The sequence below is a fragment of the Mercenaria mercenaria genome, chromosome 10, assembly GCF_021730395.1.
Source record: "Mercenaria mercenaria strain notata chromosome 10, MADL_Memer_1, whole genome shotgun sequence".
Classification (NCBI taxonomy): Eukaryota; Metazoa; Mollusca; class Bivalvia; order Venerida; family Veneridae; genus Mercenaria; species Mercenaria mercenaria.
The window spans coordinates 19,956,051-19,977,094 of NC_069370.1; the positions used below are offsets into that span (position 1 = coordinate 19,956,051).

At 33.8% G+C, this 21,044-nt stretch overlaps 1 protein-coding gene across 4 annotated transcripts in view; it reads left to right on the plus strand.

The window, feature by feature from the left end:
* Positions 1–3,373: 3,373 nt before the first annotated feature.
* LOC123559706 (dual 3',5'-cyclic-AMP and -GMP phosphodiesterase 11A-like) overlaps positions 3,374–21,044 on the plus strand; it is a 171,718-nt gene continuing 154,047 nt past the window's right edge. For 3 of the 4 annotated variants that reach the window (XM_053552436.1, XM_053552437.1, XM_053552438.1), the window contains exon 1: positions 3,379–3,697. The gene's annotated coding sequence lies outside the window, so the exon portion shown is untranslated. Of the gene's footprint in view, positions 3,698–21,044 lie in introns of all 4 variants that reach the window. The other variant, XR_008372660.1, reaches the window with a different exon arrangement.

Here is a 21,044-nt window from a genome sequence, read left to right on the forward strand (position 1 = left end):
TTGCCATGGCAAAACCGCTTTTGCCATGGCAAATGTAATTTTCTCGTACTGACTTACAAAAAACTAGTTATGATATCATATCAAAACATACTAACTTTAAAATAGGTGGGTTAATGTAACAATTTAAGGCAATTTTCATTTTTGTAAAGCGCGTATAAATATGGGCTGAATTTGCCAAATACCGGCGTGGCAAAAAGAAACCGGCGGCTATTAGTTATGAACAGTTATGATCAATAAAAAATAAGTTTAAAAGCGTTTTAAAGCCACATTAATGACATGTTACAATCGTTTAAATTTTGTTGTAAAACCTCAAATACAAATCCGTTCGAACAAACGACTTTTATTGTTTATTTCTGTTTCCAAGACGGAATAAGCTGCAACCTCAGGCAAATATATTTCTAAAAAGGGCTTCCTGTTTCATAATTATGTGAAGACAGGGATGAAATAAATTCTTATCAAAATTCTTTTGTTTGTTGATTAAACTAGAAATGTTAATTAAAGAATTTCTTGTTTGCGATTTTAACTTCGTAGTGGTTTCAATTTCTTATTACAAATGTATAACAGAATTGTTATGTGCATATTTTCAAGTTCCATCAAGAAATCAAAATGGAATTATAAATGCATTAATAATAATGATGATAATGATGATGAGGATGTCGATGACGATGATGATAATAATAATAATAATAATAATAATAGTAATAATAATAATGATTATTATTATTAATAATAATAATAATAAATATAATGGTGATAAGAAATGAAATAATACCACACTCTTAAAGTCTTGCAATATCTCCCCTACAGAATTCGTTCATATTTCAGGATACTGTAGAATACAGTTCCTATTAAGTTGATTTATTCACTTTGTTAATAAACTTTTTCTCATTAATGTTGAAATCTTCAGAATCTGTTATGAGTTATTCGGCGAAGGAAAAGACGAAACATTGTGGTATGACCGTACATACACCACTAATAAGGGAGTGGTGTGTGCGTCGAGTGTCTTTCTCCTAGTTCGACGTAAATTTGTATTCCAACGAGAACAAATATTGACAAAGTCTCCGCACATTCACAATATGTGAAAACCAGTCGTGAGTACTGGCAATGAGTCATGAAGTCATCAAATGTATTTTACCTGAATTTCAACGCATTTAGAATCGGTCTTCAATTAAACTTAAATGATATTAGTACGACCGACTTGTCAATGGAAACCGCTATTATATTATCTTTTGTTTAAAACGCCATTATTAACAAGTGACAATACAGAAGTTTCCTACCGGAGGAAAAGTTTCAATAGTGACCTTGACCTATGACCGACAAACATAGGTCAGGTGTTGACACATTGTCTCATAATTGGGAACATTTCTGTACAACACAAAGATAATCCATAAATGCATATAAAAGTTATGGAGCAGAATCAATTGTTATTTGACCTTCAATATTGACATTGACCTTTGACATACAAGCATAAGTTATGTACATGCATAATCTATATATTGCCTTCTCTTCACGTACCAATTTTTATGAATCTAGCTTGAATACTTTTTGAGTTATTGCAGGATCCAGATTTGCGGACGGACAGACGGACGGACGGACGGAGAGCATTCCTATAGTCCCCTCCGGTGTTCCACCGGTAGGGGACTAAAAGGTTTCAGTTCGCTTATGGAACGTTACTATTGTTTTTATAACGTTATTTAATGCTTAGAAATAGATTTATGCCCGTTGTGGATCAATTTGTTTTATAACATTGTAATCTATTGTCTAAACAATGCATCATTTTTGTCTTTCCATAGTTTATGACCACTATGGATTATATTAGGTCGTTTATTTCGGCTTGATTTGTTATCTAAACAAAACATAATTTATGATACAAGTTTGTCTTATCATAATGTAAATACAAGAATGATTTCAGCTGGTAACTCGCACGTTATCTAGTAACCAAATTCCTATCAGAATGAAAGTCAAGTACAGCTCTTGAATACTCGGAAAGCGTTCCGGAAACGGAAGAGAGTGAAATCGAACCAACCAAGTTTAGCATGTCTGCCATCGTTCAAATCAATAAGGGTTTATATACAACGTAGATAAACGAAAAAAAATATTGAGAACGTCTATTGTACAGTGCCACACATACCGATGGTTGATTAGTACACAGTTAACTTCGTGGTGAGTCTAAGAATTTTATCATGGTAGACGTACTGCCTACGTCATAATTTCATGGACAATATAAAACACTACAGAACTAAATACTGCTTTCTCGACTCGACTAATATATGGTGAAGGACCAATGAAATAATTAGTTGTGCATATATGCAAGCAACACGGACTAAAGAGAAATTAATTTCCCATATTTCTGGTGTATTCATACCATTGGTACAGAAAGTATGTTTAAATACGAGACTTTGATTTCGCTTTCGACGAAATCTGCACACTATATTTATACAATCACAAAAGCAATTAGTGCAAATAAGTATTGATACAGAAGCTGTCGTTTATGGAAATGGATTTAAGACAGTCTTCCATATCAAGACTACTGAAAGTTAATAAGAAATGTAATCCTTATTTCAACACATTGAAGACAGTATAGCTTTAAATAAAAATATAAGGACAAATATCCAACCGAAAAGGCCAAATTCAAAGCACGCAGTCACCGTTGCAGCTTTTTGATGTTAAATTAAAAATACTTTGAAAAGAACTGAAACTAGTCTTTTAAATCGAAAAAAGTACTTTCGATATAACATAACACGTATATCTACGCACCTTCCATTATTATGCGAATATGTAGTATTGGCAGTTAATTTACATATATATTATGACACGGAATGACGATAAACTGAGATGATAATAATAAGGAAATGAGAAAACTGTACAAATACAGAACTCGATTAATTCTATTGATCGTAACTTCTTTGCCAAATGCTTAATCTTTAGATTGATTGTGCGTTAAACTATCTTTGATTAAAAAAAATTGGCCGCTGTCGGTCGAAACTATACTTTTACTTGTTTTAGATTGAAATGTGGTATAACTTTAACGTAGTTTATATTGTGCGGTCATGTCTTTTTGCCTTACGTAGAGTGCGCATGCGCGAAATTTTACTTTCGTTATTAAGGACCTCGCCAAGAGTAAATCCCTTTATAATATGATATGCTCACATAACTTCTAATCTTTGGCTAACACTTACTCTACCTGTGCTGAAATGAATAAGTAAACGCTTCATATTATTTGTAACAAGTTTATACGCCAATAGCATACGCCTTTAACTGTTTATAAATACAATGATATCTGATTTTCATCAACCTAGCGACTAAAAGCTATCGGACGGAGAATAAAATACTAGCCAGCTGTCGCGGGCTTTTGATGATATTTTTATTTTATGTGTATTTCTCAGTTTGTAGAGACTGACACTACTTTATTTATTTTCTGTTTCTTGCCACTTGTCAACGAATAGCACTGGAAGTTATTCAATACATTTCACTTTAACGAAAGAGCAGAAAATATTATCATTTGCAGTGGTTTAAACTCGGTTGTAAATATCTAATAACATTAAAGAACAGACCGCGGAAGAAATTATTTTTGACATTTGGGCTGTGCTACAATATTGCATAGGAGAGATACAGGTTATTATGATATCATCGTGTATAATTTGAAAGAGGAAATATTAACAGTGTTAAAGAATATTGTACTGGAGGACAAGGAAAGGTATATTTTGTTCCTAATATAGTCTTACATAGAGACTAAGCGTGATGTACAGTTTTAGTATTATTTTGACTTTTGCAATTGTGTTCTTTTCGATTGAATAATTGGTAAATTATGCATGTACGATATCAAGTTAAAGGCGTTCTGTCAGTATTCATGCTTCTTAGCCATTTCTTGCAGTAGACGAAATCTATTTTCATGTCGTACGCACACAATTTCATTTCTGATTTAGATGAAATTTATTAATTATACTTTACACACCATGAATCTTTTATGTAATAAAATTCTGATATTATCTAGGGTCACGTCTCTTTCAAGAGATGTATGTACCTGTTTTTAACCAGAAAGAAGTAGTAAAATGATTTTTTCTGAAAAACAGTACAGAGGGGGTATTTTTTTTCTCAGTTTAATATATAAGATCAAAATACACTTCAAATGAAATTGTTCCAAGACTTGCGTTGGCACGAGTTACACTGTACAATGTGATGCTCACGAGTAAAAGATAATTCCATCTTACATGTATAACACTTTATTCATTACGTTTGAACCATGTTATCCGCGCGGCTGTGCGTCATGATGTCACAATATGATGTCACAGTATCTATTTTGAAAGAATATATGAATAATTCTAATTGCATTTTAAATTTCTTTTAAATTTGAATAGGATGGAATGTTAAGGTATTTATGTACAGCTATATATCTTAATTGAAGTATATTTTGGGAAAAAAATCCGATTATTTCTAATTATGCCCCCTTTCGAAGTAGCGGGGTATATTGCTTTGCACATGTCGGTCGCATCGGTCGGTCCATCCGCCTGTCGGTAGTACGAACATTTTTTCACTCATTAACCCGAGAACCACTGGACCCAGAACATTCAGATTTGATAGCATGATTGGGCTTATCAAGTAAGATTAACCCAATTGTTTTGGGTCAAGGTCAATGTCACATTGGTCTGAAACTTTAAAACGGTGTCCGCTTAATAACTTGAGAACTACTAGACCAAGAACCAGAACACTTGATAGCATGATTAGGTTTTTGGAGTATTATGAACTCTTTTGTTTTATTGCCAGTAAATCAAAGGTCAAGGTCACAGGACCCTGAACCTTGATACGGTTTCGGCTCACTAACTTGAGAACCACTCGACCTAACATCTTCAAATTTGATAGTGTAATTTGGCTTATGAAGAAAATGACCTGGAATGTTTTTTTGAGTCAATAATTCAAAGGTTAAGGTCACAGTGGCCTGATCCTTGATAACGATTTCCGCTCAATATTCTGAGAACCACTTAACAAAAACCATCGGTTTGGTCTTATGAAGTTAATAAACCCTTGTAATTTTTGGATCAATAACTCTAAGACCAAAATCACAGGGGCCTGAACATTGGAAATGGTTTCTGCTAAATAAGTCGAGAACCGCTTGACCCAGAATCTTCAAGCTTGAAAGCGTGACTGGGCAAACTATCAAGCTAGATAGTATGATAATATGGTCAGAGGATGAATCATTATGTTTTGTGGGTCATTAGATCAAAGATGAAAGTAATAGCAGATTACAGACCAAGTTTCCTCTGACAGGCAATCATGGGGCATATGTGTTTTCTTTGGGGTTCAGTTGCAGTCCCGTACCAGTGAAACATAGAATTATATTTTAACTGCTTTGGAACTGCAAATTATCGATTATATTTCACTGATACATTCCAGTATTTCTCCAAAAAGCAAGAAAAAAAATGTTGTCCCTTGACAAGATGCATTTATGAATATGTGAATATCGTGCAACAGTTGCACACTAAATATTCAATGGCCGAATAAACACGAGGAGCTGTTTGTCCCGACAATTTATGCGACAATGTTCTCCCTTTAACATTACACTACAAGGCGACATTCGTTTCGTTATATCAGTATGCACTTATTAAGGTTCTGCATATCATAATATTGAGCGAGCCATTTTAACTAGTTCATTTGTACATGCTTATTTTTCATATCATCAGCAGGTATTTTCAAAAGGCAAAGGGATTTATGCAGATTTTAAAATGTGTATCTTTGATATATGTAGAAAACTTTAGCGTCGGTGCTTGTTGTTAAGTAAACTATCGAGTAAATATGTCTGAAAATAGCTTGATCTACACAACCCCTAAGGGAGAATTGCAGATGTTAACGTAGCTGACAGAAAAAGGTGATGGATTGCCACATATAAATTAAATCAGTCAACGAAAGAAATGATTTATAGCTTAAACAAATGTTACAACAGAACAGAATGTAATTTTAAAGGGTAGGCATGATGATATTTTCCAAGTTTAGAATACTCATTTTGTACAGTCACACGAATATGAAAGGAATTTATATCCATTCTGACATAGAGACCGATGATTACTATGTCATGGCATATGATAATCAGGAGACACAGAACATATACATATACGCACACGCACGCACGCATGCACGCAAAAAATATAGATATATCCTTTCAAAGTAACTATAATAGAAACAAAATAACAAAACATCAATATTGAGAAATACAGAATGTGATAACCATTCAGTGAATAAACGAATTAAAAGTGGAATTAAAATCAATTGAAATATTCCGTCTAGTTTTCGCTCTCAAAATTGTGCGCAGTTGATATGTAGATGAGACAGATTTAATTGACAGCGCCAGGGCCATTTTTGTGTGTTTTACTGCAATTGATCTGTTCGTAAAGATCGCTTATTAGATTTTAATGCAGATTTAGTGAAATGATTTAAAGGAACTGTGTTGTAGCTGTGACTCGTTCGAGAACGGCACGAAATCTTTTGTTGTCTTCCGTAGTCAAACTGGTCATAGCTTTCGCAGAAGCGGTGGTTCCAACACCGCGGAGGTGGAGGATTCTTCGCAGAAGCGGCTAACTACATTACGGTAAGTTTTCTAATGAGTTTACTCAGAAATAGTTTTTGCTTGACAGTATCATACTTATGATTTGATACAAACGTGCTCAGGGGTGGCTTTGTACAAGATTTTCCCATTTGTGATAGAAATTCTACAAAAACGGCAGTCCGTCGTCAAAGTCGTCAAACTGTACAGAAGTGTTTACATTAATGACAAATAATTGCACTAAACAAGTGTTTGTGGCTGAAGGAGTACACTTGTGGGCCCCTGCCTCACTAGTTATTTTCATTCAAACGTGAAAAATATGGGTAAACTCATTAGAAATGTAATGTAGTCAGTCGGCCATATTTATCCACCGCTTCTGCGACGAATCTTCCTCCGCCGCGGCGTTGGAATCACCGCTTCTGCGAAAGCTATGGCCAGTGTGGTAGTCCGTTCTCGAAGTTGACGTCTTAACCCTTAGCCTGCTGGCGGCAGATGATTCTGCCTTTTCATCCGTGCAGTCTGATCATGGTCTGCACTGTTCGCTATTCAGTCAGTAAATTTTTAGTAAACACCCCTTCAAATGATAAATGGTACTGCCCAAATTGGAAGATGGACCAGTCCATTATAGAAATTTAGCATGGTAAGGGTTAACTACTCGATTACGGCATACGGTGTTGATATCATGTCATTAAACAGTTAATAATAAGTGTCATAAGAATAATGCTATTGATGAAGAAATACAGTAACTAGATATGTACAGAACACAATGAAGTACGATAAAGACATACTGGTTGGGAACAATTTTCCGGACAGAACCAGTTTCCGGACACATGTAATATCCGCTTTATTTCGTTGTTATTCATGTAATTGTTTCATCTAGATCATTTAGATGTTTGTTCTTCATGTCTACAACAAACCACTATTTTATTAGGCTGTATAATGTTTGGGTTTTTGATGATAACTCACCTGCGTTTACAAAACAACTTCTGTCTAAATGGGGCATGAAGATAGCATTGCGCATGCGCAATAGTTCACACATGCCGAGGTATCAAGTGGGGAAGAAATAATCAAACTACATAATGATTGTCTGCTGATAACATGTCCTACTTTTAATGTCACGCTTAAAGTTACGTAAGATGCAGGGCTGTCGATTTTTGCACTAATTTTATTCTATATCTATTGGAATTATCAAAAATTCGTATAAGACGAAATTCGAGTTTTTTATAGTCAATCTCGGTTTGCTTTCGTAGCTGCTATTGAACGTCGGACTATGTTTCATGTGCAATTTTGAAGAGATGAATGATAAAGAAATGTGTAGAAATAGTTTAATTACTTATTTTGATATCAAATTAACAACAAAACACCGTCAAAATATTTGTCCGGATACTGGTTTACCTGACGGGAAAAATAACTTATTTTAGTGACCTCATTTGAGGCCCCATGGAACCCATATTTTACGTCACAACGTGATGCTGATTACAACATCGGATACGGAAGGAGCTGAAGTTTGTGCAGTATGAACTTCATTTATGTAAAATATTTTTTTGGGGAATAATGGAGCCGAAATATGAAAATGTGTCCGGAAAATGGTTCCCAACCAGTATTGGATTTGATACCTTATACAGAACAGAAATGAATTTAAAGACACAAAATTGTGAAGATTGCTGGGCTTTAGTTGTTGTATTTTGTGAGTAAATATAATTCCTAAGTGACAATTTAATAAAAGTATACAAAAATAATGGCAAATGCTTCTCAAAATCTTCGAAAAGAAAGTAGGGAACTGGGGTTTCTTTTGCAATACCCGATTTTACCAGGTACGTTTAAGCATGATGATTCATTTTAAATATAAAAGTGTTTGTTACAAAAATTTTGTGGGACAAATAACTTATAGTTACATGTAACTGAAAAGGCAATTGTTTATGTATATCGATCGTCTAATACCCTTAATAATTCATATTGTTTCCAGGTAAGTAAATCATAACGCCATGTTTCTAATTGTCACAAAATTAGGATTGAAATATGTAATTCCATACACGGTATGAAATATATTATACGTACCATATTGAATGCCCTACACACAAAGTAGCCATAATTAATAAACATGCTACTAGTAATTGATATAACTTCTTTAATAGTTTACCAATTATTTTCATATATGTGGCTGGAAAACACCTACATAGGCATTTCGTGAAGATGGAAGTTTTATGTGTTATACGTGAAGTATATGATATAAGTAGTTCATTGATGCGGGTAGTCACAATTCTAAGGTCAGATTAAGGTCAAGAAGTTAGGTCAAAGGTCATTAAGTGCAGTTTACTAATTTCACTTATATGGCATCATATCTCCGCCAGTTTGATGAAATAAGTGAGCAAAAATGGTAGTTAATTGAAACCAATGTATTTAACTATGAAAATAAATCGCTATAAACAAATTAGCTCATTTGCATATTAACTAATATTAATGAAAATGACAAAATCGTACAAAATTGCGATAAGAATTGGCATGTATGTACAGCTGTACAATATTTATTGTTTTATATAAAATTTTCATGATTTGAAAAACTGAAAGGTAACAAAAGATATGTGGGACACTCATTTCTTGATAAACGCAACTGTTTTTATCGCCATCAAAAGTGTTTTATGTGTAGATACTGCTAGAAGTAGGTGTGTGGAGTTGACTTCTGACCAACAGTTATCTTTAGCATAATTGTGTAGTTTTTTTTTTTCACAAAAGCAAGGCAATTCTTTTGTATTAGGTAGATATCTGTCGGCTATTTCAAACTGTGAACCTATGTCACACAGCAAGTATGGCTGCCATTTTTTCAAAATGGCGACCAAAACAACCACCAATGGTAAGTATTTTAAAAAGTATGCATATATATGAGCGTTTACATAAGTTTTAATGTAATTTATTGCAATATTAAGATTGATAAATACAACTGATAATAAGACCATACGCCATGTAGGCAACCTCAGATAACCAAAATGGCGCTCATTTTTTTTCAAAATGGCTGCCAAATGTCAATATGACATTTCTTTGCACACATTATAGAGTTTACATAGTTGTTTTGTGTAGTTTAGCACAGTATTGTGATTAAAAAACATTACTATTTTAAATCAGGTTGATACCATCTCAGACAACCAATAAGACAACCACTTTTCACAATGACCGTCAAGAAGTCAGTATGTTCAGTTTTTCTAATATTTACTGGAAAATGTACAAAAGGTTTATGTAAGGTTTTGAAGTATTTTGACGGATAATTATACGATTTACTATTTAAAACATATATTGGGTTTACAGCCAGGGTAGCCTAAATTGGTATCAATAGTATACTTGGTATAACGACTGAGCACTAAACGTATCTAGTGGTTTGGAGAAGGCAAATATGTATCTTTGGCATACCGGCAGGCAAGCTTGGCTTTTCATACATGCCACTATGACTATTCTTAGGATACAGACAGGCAAACTTTGTAGAAGTGATATATAGTCAGGCCATTTTTGGTATCATCTGTTTACAGACACACCATCCGAGCTAAATATTGATGCCACTATCGGTATCGAGGGTATACAGACATGCCACTCTGGGTATCCTGTGTATGTAGACTGGCCCTACTTTCTAAACATACAGACATCTAGGGAAAATCTGTCTATACATATAGACAACAATAGGTAGTCTTGATACAGATAAAATGGGTATCCTAGTTATACAGGAAATTTATCCTGGGTATACATACATGTACATTCCACTATAGGTATCTTAGTTATACAATCATTCATTCTGTGTGTTTTGTGCATACATGTATAGCCACCCTGGCCATACATACAGTACACTTTGGATACCTTGGCAATGAATACAGGTCATGGGTATACAGAAAGGCCTATCTGGGTATCCTGTGCATACAGACAGGTCATATTGGCTACACATGTATACATGCTGACAAATACTGGAATACTGAATACACAGACAGGCAATTATGGGTATTCTGGACATACAGAAGGGCAAACCGAATTTCCTTGCAACTCTGGATATTCTGTGTATACAGGCATGTCATCCTGGCTTTACAGTTGTATATAAAGGCTACTAAGGGTATCTTCGATTTACATACATACCATTCTTGGTATCTTGGTTATATAGACACGCCGTCACGGCTATACATTCAGGTTCTTGGATGGCATTGGTATACAGACAGGTTACCTATGTATCCACGGTATAAAAACCATACCACTCTGTGTAGCTTGGATATACAAACATGTCATCGTGGCCATATATACTGGCCATCATGGATATCCCGGTTTTACATAATAAGCCTTTCTGGGTAAAAAAAATCTGGGTATACAGGCAGACCGTCGTTGCTATACATTAGGCCAGTATATGTGTTGAATATGCCCGGTATATAGACAGGTCACCTGAGTGCATCCTAGGTAGGCCACCTTGAGTATCCTGGGTATACAAAAATCCTGACCGTTTACAAAGGCAGGTCTATCTGGGTATCCTTGGTATACTGTCAGGTCTTCTTGGCTATAAATACAGACCACTATTGGCTCCTAGGTACTGCTATTTGTAAACTTGCTACACATAAAGACCACTCTGGGTATACTGGGTATATAGGTCTTCCTGGCTATATATACAGAAAACTATGGGTATCCTAGGTGTACAAACAGGCCTCTCGTGGTAAACATTGTATACATACAGGCTATCTGGGCTATATCTGTATGCCAATACGGATATCCTTGATATACATAAAGACCGGCAATGAATCCAGGTAGACAGGTCACTCTGGGTAAGTAACATGGATAAACATACAAGTCAGGTTAGTGATACATATAAATACACTTTGAGTGGCCGTGGCATAAAAAGGGCAACTGTCGGTACCTTAGGTATAGATGCAGGACATTTTGGGTATCTGGGTTATACAGACTGACAACATGTGTATCCTGTTTATACAGACAGACCATCATAGCTATACATATATGCCAGTTATATACATACTAATTACGCTTCACAACTTTGCATCGATAGCGTAAAATAATGGATCTAAGTTGGCATGCATACAAAGGATACCGAGGGTGACATGTATGACTGTATTCCTATAATACCCAACGTAACATATCATATACTAATGTGGATTGCAAGACGAAATGTGGCAGATAAATGTGCAAATGCTTACCGATCCAACCAGGTTTATATGTTTGTATGTGCATGCGAGGCTATTTATATACCAACTGTAGAAATGTACTTGGCAACAAGGTCAATAAAGTTGTGACATTTTTAAAACAAAGTCCTATGGTATTGTGTATAAAGAAAATACTATGAGCAAGACTGAACTGTGTAAACTACGTTGTGCAGTATTTGTATAAGTGTTAAATACTAATAATGTATATTCTTAATGTATGGAATATTTACAAGCTTTACTTTGACAATTATAAAACTGATAAGATTCTTATCAATGGTTAAGAACAGATATATGTGTACTAAATGAACGTTTTAAATGCATATTTGATACATTTCAATTAATATTCATGAGTATGCAAATGACCTGAAAAGCTCTTAATTAATATTTATGAAAAACATTATTCCCAAATCGAAATATGTTACTATCTCAAAATATGGTTTATAATTTTCAATGCACCCAAAATTTACGTAATCTCAGCAAACTTAAATTGATATGGTATTGGAAAGTTTATTATTTATAACACCCTATCTACCAATAGTTGATGTCATGTCAGCAACTTCAAATTGATATCCGATCATAGCATAAGCAGTTCAATGTTTATTCAGTAATATCTGATTTCCATCATACTAGAGAACCCTTGAGATTGCCTAAACGCTATAAGATAGAGAACAATGTAGTTACCAGCTGCAGTAGACCATTGATATCATTTAGTTATGCATTTCTCAGTTTGTTAAAAAGACTAAAACATTTATTTTCTTTCCTGGAAATGAGCGTTTGAATTGCTGCAGCACTGGAATCTTTTTGTAAATATTACCAAACCTCGGTTTTGTCAATATTTGATTATAAAAAAGTAGATCTATCTAACAGACCGTGAAGCAAAACATATTTTTATATCACCATGCAAAGAAGATATATAAGATATCAAGGTGATACAAAATTCAGCTGGATAAAAGAATAACATAACTAGAATACCGAGGAAGTGTTTAGACATTATTAACAAATATTGATCCGTACTGTAAGAATAGGTAATTTCTTTGAACCCAACATATAATCACAGAGAATATGCATGCACATATCTAAACGATCAAACTTTATTATTTTCAGTTTGCATATCTGTACCTACACACAAGAATAGATCTTTACAGTATAAGTAATTGTATTTAACTAAATGAATAGATGAGTTCTTTGCTGAAAACAGTTTGTTCACTTTTATCATTGTATCACCAAAATTTAGTTCGACATACTTAAAACAAAATTCAGTTCGATTAAGTACATGTTGCACATTTTTAATTAAATTTTACACTGCAATGAAAGTGTTCTAACGAAATCTTTCGGCGGCTGTTGTCAATATTTTGCAGTTGTTTCACTTCAGGAATATACGTGCAGTTGTATTTCACGGTGTCCTGTTAAACATTATTTCTGTTGCTTAATTCTCAACAAACCTGTTCTCATTTTTTTTCACAAAGATTCCTTTTTAAACTGCTATCGATATTGATATTTGACAGGAAAATGCAATTTTCCAACACGTGAAAATCGTGCCAAAAATTGCTCTCTAGATATCCAGATATAGATAATAAGAATAACCAGGAGTTGTTTATTCCGGTATTGGACAGTTAACTCCCTTGAACATTTAATAGAATCGATTCATTCCATCATATAAGATAACAGCTATGATTACATAGGACATACCATATCACTATCTTATCATATAGAGCAAACCTTAAAGTAAACAAGCACAAGTATTTGTTGACTTTTCCTATTATCAGCAGCAATCTGTTTAAATAAAAGATTTATGCAAACATTTAAGTTGCATATCTGTTAAATATTGTTGTAAAGATGTAACTTGAAAGCAATATTTGTGCTTGACTTCCTTCAGTATACAAACATGTTACAATCGAGTGATGATATAATTAACTAGAGATGATAAGTTCTACAAAACTGACTAATGAATGGTGAGAAATGAATAGAAAAGCTGAGTGAATGCTTGCATACGACACATAAGATACTACATTTGTAGCTCTCTCTAGTGGAAATGTCTCAGCTGAATAAAATTTAAAAAAGACCTCCACACGTCATTACACAAAGAAAGAAATAAAAATGCTTTTTATTATTTTTTAACTTAAAAACTAATTTCATTTCTTGCTTTAAGTCGAAAAAATAGTTGTTTTGAAATCAAAATTCGATTTATGAAATATAGAACGAAATACAACACTTTAATTTGTTGGTGCATTAAGTGAATAGAATGTGTACGTTTTAAATAAGCAATTATGATTTTAGAATGAGACGCTTGGGATACCAAATTTAATTTCAAACGTAACAGAATACTTGTCATTCTGTCATCGCCAGACTAGAAGAATGAAATTCCATTAACGACAGAGGAAGGGATTGAATAAGCGATTTAATACTTCAAATAACAAAGAATGAAGGACTGACATAATAAACTATTTGAAAAAAACTGTTTCTAAAAAGAACTGTTGAAGTAACTTGCAAGTTCTACTTTTTTACACGTCCCTTAGTGTAATATTACACCTGTTGTTGTATACATGGCACTCAAACGTCTTAATTCCATTCATTGATCTATTTTCCAGCCAAAACATAAAGCTTTGCTTCTTGGAAGAAAACACTATACCTAACTCGAAACAAAAATTAAAATTTGACAACCCATAGTAGAAGTTGGTAGAAGGCATTGAAAACGTGTAAGAAATTCAAGCGATTTCAAGCAAAAACGACCTCTTACATGTACGTTTATCAATGTAAATGATAAAAATGCTTCACATATAATCCATATAACGTCATTTTGTATTTTACTGTGTACAACATAGTGTAAGCCGTTGATGAACGGGTGGATCATGTGAAAACTGAAGCATAAAATGATGCAATATACATTACTTTTACATAGCGCTTTGTCAGTAACAAGTGCTATCGGGAAGGCACTGCGCTCGACTATTAGAAATTTTAAAAATATGAATAAGTAAGAATACGTCTGATGGGTGGGTGGAATGGATGGATATTTGAGGAGTACTAGGAAATAATAAGGGGCATTGTTAAGAAGCGGAAAATATATATCTTTAGTTTCGAGCTGAATAAAGTCTAATGATGGGCGTGTAAGGATGGAATAACACGTTGTATATGAGAAAAGTAAGCAAAACATACAGTAAAAGAAGAAAAAACAAAACACTTGTCTGATGCTGAAGTTATCCAAAGTGACATTGACCTTGTCGAATCCTTATTAATTGATCATTATCATGTAAGGGACATAACATAAAAGATAAAAGGTAAGGGTAGAAGCACACAGCACCCAAAACACAGCCATAAAGCCATGCATCGCAAAGTAGGCCGACAACATAAAGTCAATCTAATATGTCAGTCCTATACAAATTTGACCAAAACTAATATGAAATTTGAAACCAGTGACATGGTCCTCTACAAAAAGATATATAACCTATTACAAGGTGCACCATCATATTTAGAAACTAAAAAGCGTTCCATAGAATTTAACGAATACTAATGCAGCATGGTATATCTCAAATCGGCTTAAGAAGCAAACATTATATGTGAAATGTAACCAAAACATATCAAAAACACTTTCTATTTGATGGTGAAGTTATCCAGAGTGACATTGACCTTGTCGAACACTTACTAAGTGATCATATTCGTGTAAGGGACATAACATGAAACATAAAAGGTAAGGGTAGAAGCGCAGAGCACCCAAAACACAGCCATAGAGCCATGCATCGCAAAGTCAGTCTAATAAACTGTCCTATAAAAATTTGACCAAAACTAATATGAAATTTGAAACCAGTGGCTTGGTCCTCTACAAAAAGATATCTAACCTTATACAACAAGGTGGGCCATCATATTTTGAAATTGAGAAGCGTTCCATAGAATTTAATGATGACTATTGCAGCATAGTATATCTAAACTCGGCTTCAGAAGCAAAATTTTATAACGTTGACATCCCTTTAGGTCCTGTAGGTTACTGATAAACATATGTTCTGCACAAATAAATTACTCCACGGAAAAAATGTGCATAACATTAATAGCGATGATTTTTATTTATATTCAACTGATATTTCATACGACTTAAAGACCTATGTTATTTGCGACTTTACAAAAAATGAATTTTCTGCTAATATCTTTGGATTATTTAACCAACATTTTCAAAATTTTACACACATTTTACATAATAATTTAACTGAAAAGTTATTTAATCACTTTATTTACTTAAATACTTTAAGCTTTTTTGAACTAGTCACAAAATAAGTATGAATAGATACATTGCATTTAATTAGGTATAAATTCGCGCACTTCTATTGAGATATCTAAAACATTTGTTTGAAACTGCATTTTTGAAAGTTACACGTGGACGAATTAATTTTGATTTGAACTTTTGTAATTTAACTCCGTTTAGGTCAAAATATTTCGAAGGGGGATAACTCATCTATTATAATAGACACTTCTCATTCAACTAAATGGACATATGCACATACTTTACAAGTATGTTTGCGTGTATTGAGGACAGTCCACTTCAGTGCAAGTTGTACAAAAGAGTAGATACTTCATTCTAGGCTTTGGCTTCCTCTTAAATGTTAAACCTCACAACTACTCACAACTCCGCCTATATCGCTGAGCATCCTAACTACTATGACTCGCTTTAAATGCTGAACATCATAACTGCTAAGCATTGGCTTCGTCTAAATTTTTTTAGCATCATAACCACTATGCACTGGCCCAGTACTTCGCTAATAACGCTTCGCATCGACTCTTTAGGAGTTTACTTGTCAATGAGGAGAACTAGTTTGTACTGGTACAGAATCAAGAAATACTGATTGTACCAGTATAAACCAGTTCTTCTTACGTACACATGAATCAGAGGTTGAGGACGCATGGTTTCAGACGCAATGTCTGTTATCAAATTGTCACGGAGAACATAAGCTCCGCCCTGGCATCAAACTCACGACCCGTAGATCTGCACTCTCCTTACTGAGCTTAGCGGACGGGTTTAGTTTAACTTCAGGCGTCATTAGAAAAACAATAATCAAGGTAACATATACTGTTTTTACAGGAATATTTTTCTGTTAAAGAAAACACGTTGATCCTAATTCACTTAATCCAACACAAAACACAAAATGTGTTTTTGTTTTCTGATTAAATGCTCTATTTCTTAGTTTCAACCTGATTTAAACTCAATTAAATAACAGAAAAAATAGCGGATTAATTTAAATGTAATTGAGAAACCTTTGAATAACTATTTCCCTGATTAAGCCAGTTTTTTTCTGAAATGTTCTAGTGTTCGTTTTGAGGTAAACTAGTTTGTATTTCTACAATCTTACGAAAGAAGCTTTTAAAAAATTAGCTTCTATCTTTGAAGGAATCCTTTCACATTCATAACCAATTGATTTTGATAATTAATTGGTACGTTGACATCTTACTTTGCTTTATAGTACCCAGTTATTTTAAAGATAAAAGTAGGTTATAGAAATGTATCCTTAACATCTTGCTGTAGGGATGTGTTAATTACATCTTTTATTGTACTGGTAAGTTATATTATTTGCTGCACATAGTTAGTCCCCTACCGGTGGAACACCGGAAGAGACTATAGATATGCCCTCCATCTGTTCGTCTGTCCATCCAAATTTGGATCCTGCAAATTACTCAAAAAGCATTTATTCTGGGTTCATAAAACTTAGTAATGAATAGAAGGCAATATGTAGATGATGCACATACATGATTTATGCTTGTAGATCAAAGGTCAAGGTCACTTTTGAAGGTCAAGTAAAAATTGTTTCTGCTCCATATCTTTTATATGCATTGATGAATTAACTTAGACATTCACAAACATTCCCGATGATGAGAGACAATGTGTCAACACATGATGTAGGTTTGTCGGATAAAGGTCAAGGTCATGTTTAAGGTCAAGTAAAACTGAGTTTCTGTCCCATAACTTTTAATTGCATCGGAGAATTTTTTATTACTACACAGAAATGTTCCCCCATGATTAGACTGTGTGCCGCACACACGATCCATGGTTTTTGGTCAAAGGTCAAGGCAACTATTGAAGATCAAGTTAAGGTGTTTTATACGGGTAGGGGACTACTGTACTGCCACTGCAATACTCGGTCACTTTTTGACATAGTTGTTTTGTTTGCTACATAAGCTTCCAGTTACAGGTAGCCCGTAAAATCTTTCGTTTTGATATTAATACCATAAAATTTCGTTCTCATAATACTAGAGAACGTTCATAGTCAAATAGAAACCAATTATCTCCAGCTGTTGCGTACTGCTAAATTATACATAATGATCACAAAATGTGTATTTTATACATATTCTCAGTATATTGCAGAGACTTGCTTATTGAAGATTTTGTTTATACATGTGTATTAGATCTAAAGTTATTTATTACGTGTCACTGTAATAAAAATCTCCTGGGAAAATATTATCTTCTACTGAAGCAGATAATGTGCAAACTGCGTAGAAGTGTTTTTTGAACATTTTCATTAAAAGTCAGAGATATTCGTTACACAAATTAAGTTATTTTACACATGAAATAATTGTTTGTTAGTGTAACTTAATAATATAAAATAGATATACGAGATCATTTGGATGCAAAGAACACAAAATAAAAGACTTGGTTTGTTAAAGTCTGTTAACGGGAGGAAATAAAAGACTGAGCCGAAAAATTAGACAATTTAAAACCATATAGACAATAAACACGTACATATATACACAAATATTCCAATGTGAAAAGATTGTTGTTCATAACTGTATAAAACCTCAAAAAAGATTATACCTGCATCATTTTTTTTCTGAATGGATGGACTAGGTCTAAAAAGATATGTGCCATCAAGATTTGTTCGATAATATAGAAGTAGCATGAATTTCAAGAGTCTTCAATATTTGGTGCTATATGAATAACTTCGATTAAACCTAAATGTAATTATGTGCACTATTTTTGGTGAAGTGATATTTCCGATGTTGCTTATTGCTGAGCTGGAGCGGTCTTCTGCGCATGTTCTGAAGTGTGATTATCATTAGGAGCGCATGGCAAAAATACGCAAATTATTGCATGTCCGCACGCATCTAGCGTATAATATGTTTAAATATACTGACTAAAGGATAGGGTTAGTATTACCACAGTTACAAAGATACTTTTCATTCAAATTGCTTGAATCCGGTATATACCGCAATCTGTAATTTATACAGGCGCTCCAGGTCTGCGGTGAGTCACAGTCTTTAGTTTCTTGTTTCTATAAGGGATTGATGTACTCTGGAGACTAAAATGTATTATTTATTATCTCATTTAAGAGAATGAATGTCAGTATTTCATAATATAATTTTACAATTTATTTGATTCGTGTTATCAACAGCAACCTGTTGACCAAAGGATATACACCAAAGGAATTGTGAATATATCGTAGTTTGCGTATCTTTTAATATATGTATATAAGCAAGAGGAGAATATTTTCGTAATGCAAGAATGCAAATGCTTAGTATTTTCTAGGCATGTGATCTATGTGTATTTTGAATTAAGGATTTAAGAATTTTGTCAATTTTCATGTGTTTCCACAATGGCCTTGAAATTGATACTCGATCTCTTGTATAAGCCTCCAAACTTCGCTCTCGAGCCAGTACAACATAAAAAGACCATTATAAAACGGCCTAATAATGGTAGAAACATTAGGAAATGGACGATTCTCACCACGATAAAATAGATAATGTGCGAAATTATGTAATCGAGGCTTGTCATTTCTCCTAGATGTGGGAATATGACATTTAGATGTCTAAACATGTTCACCGGATTGAAGCTGATGTTTCGAAATGCTTTTTTGGTCTGTATAGCAGAATCTTTAAATATCATCTTGTTAGAAACTGCTCCCTCGATTTTCTTTTGGTTTTACACAAAGGTTACTTATGTCATTTTATATAAAGACTGTTCCACTTTTTCAGATTCCTCAAAAGCAAAACGTTATCAATTGTCATCCTAAATCATTGGTCTGATGGAAATGTTCATTGACTTACAATATACTGTACTAACGGTCTTCATTTTATTCTGATATGGTTGCTCGAGCTAAAACCAGGTAACATCTCCAGAAGGCATGGTGCGATTTTAAAATGGTTTCTCAAAAATTTTCCTTGCTTGACTTTCTACTAAAACTTAATTTGTCAAAAAATCCAGGATTACCGGGGCGGATCAAGTGTTCTTTATTATATCTCTATGGATAGCCTTGACAATCTCTGAATCTGCAGACCGGTTTTTAATTTGAAGTAATTTTTGCAGTTTCTTGTTGTACCTGTCTGAGCTGTGAAACTCCAGTAAGCGATATATAGGGCCATCATTGGTCGTTTTGTACTAAAATTAGGCAGTTCACAAACAAAGCACAGACCACTCCTTCTGCTTAAAGGTAATCCTCATACAAATCTTTACATTTATGCATACTTTATAGCTTCAAACAATATCAAATTTGTGTTATCGCATCATTTGTTTCGCTTCGTAATGTCTCATATCAAGTGTAGCATTGAATAAATTTAAGAGAAATGTTCCTACGTTGTAAAACGAATACTTAAAGTCTTCATAAAAAGCGCCGTACAGTAAAATGTTTCTTTATATTGCTTTATAAAGTTGTAGAACGTAAAGTCATATGATCGTATGACGCAAAATAAACAACATAACACATTAATGTCTTCGTCGATAAACGATATTCAAAAGTATCTTGTACCAGTTATAACATACACATTTAACAATTGTATAGGTTCTTTTCTTTTCCGTTTTTTAACCAGTCTGTCTTACTTAAACAGATATTGGTTAGTCGGTCATGGATACAATCACGTCATCATAATGAAATATAATCGTCAATAGACGTTCTTTAAGACTATACAGCAGACATGTTTGGCACATATCCAAAGAAAATATTGTAAAAATCAACATTTATGCGTTAACAAATTGAGATCAATTTGAAGAGATCAAGATCCACAGGATCGTTTGTTTAGCTTGTTATATGTGTTTGTAACAATTATTATTATAATGATAACACACGCCGGCGAGAGTGGTACCGGATTCTCCACCTTACGCGATAGTGTTAGTAATTTTACGAAGTTGACAATATCCCATTACACCCGAGCCGATATGTATTGTTTGTTTTATTCCATGTTACAAAGCTTAAATCCGTCTCATTAATTGTCTCAAAGTCAGAGTGACTTTCATTAGTACCAACCTGAGTCGTTGTTTTGTAATGGACATCTACTAGACAAAACTGCTAAAACATTAGATAGTTGACTGATCATGATTCTACTGCGCTTCAACAGAATGGAAGATTTTATATGTTTGTGTGAGGCTT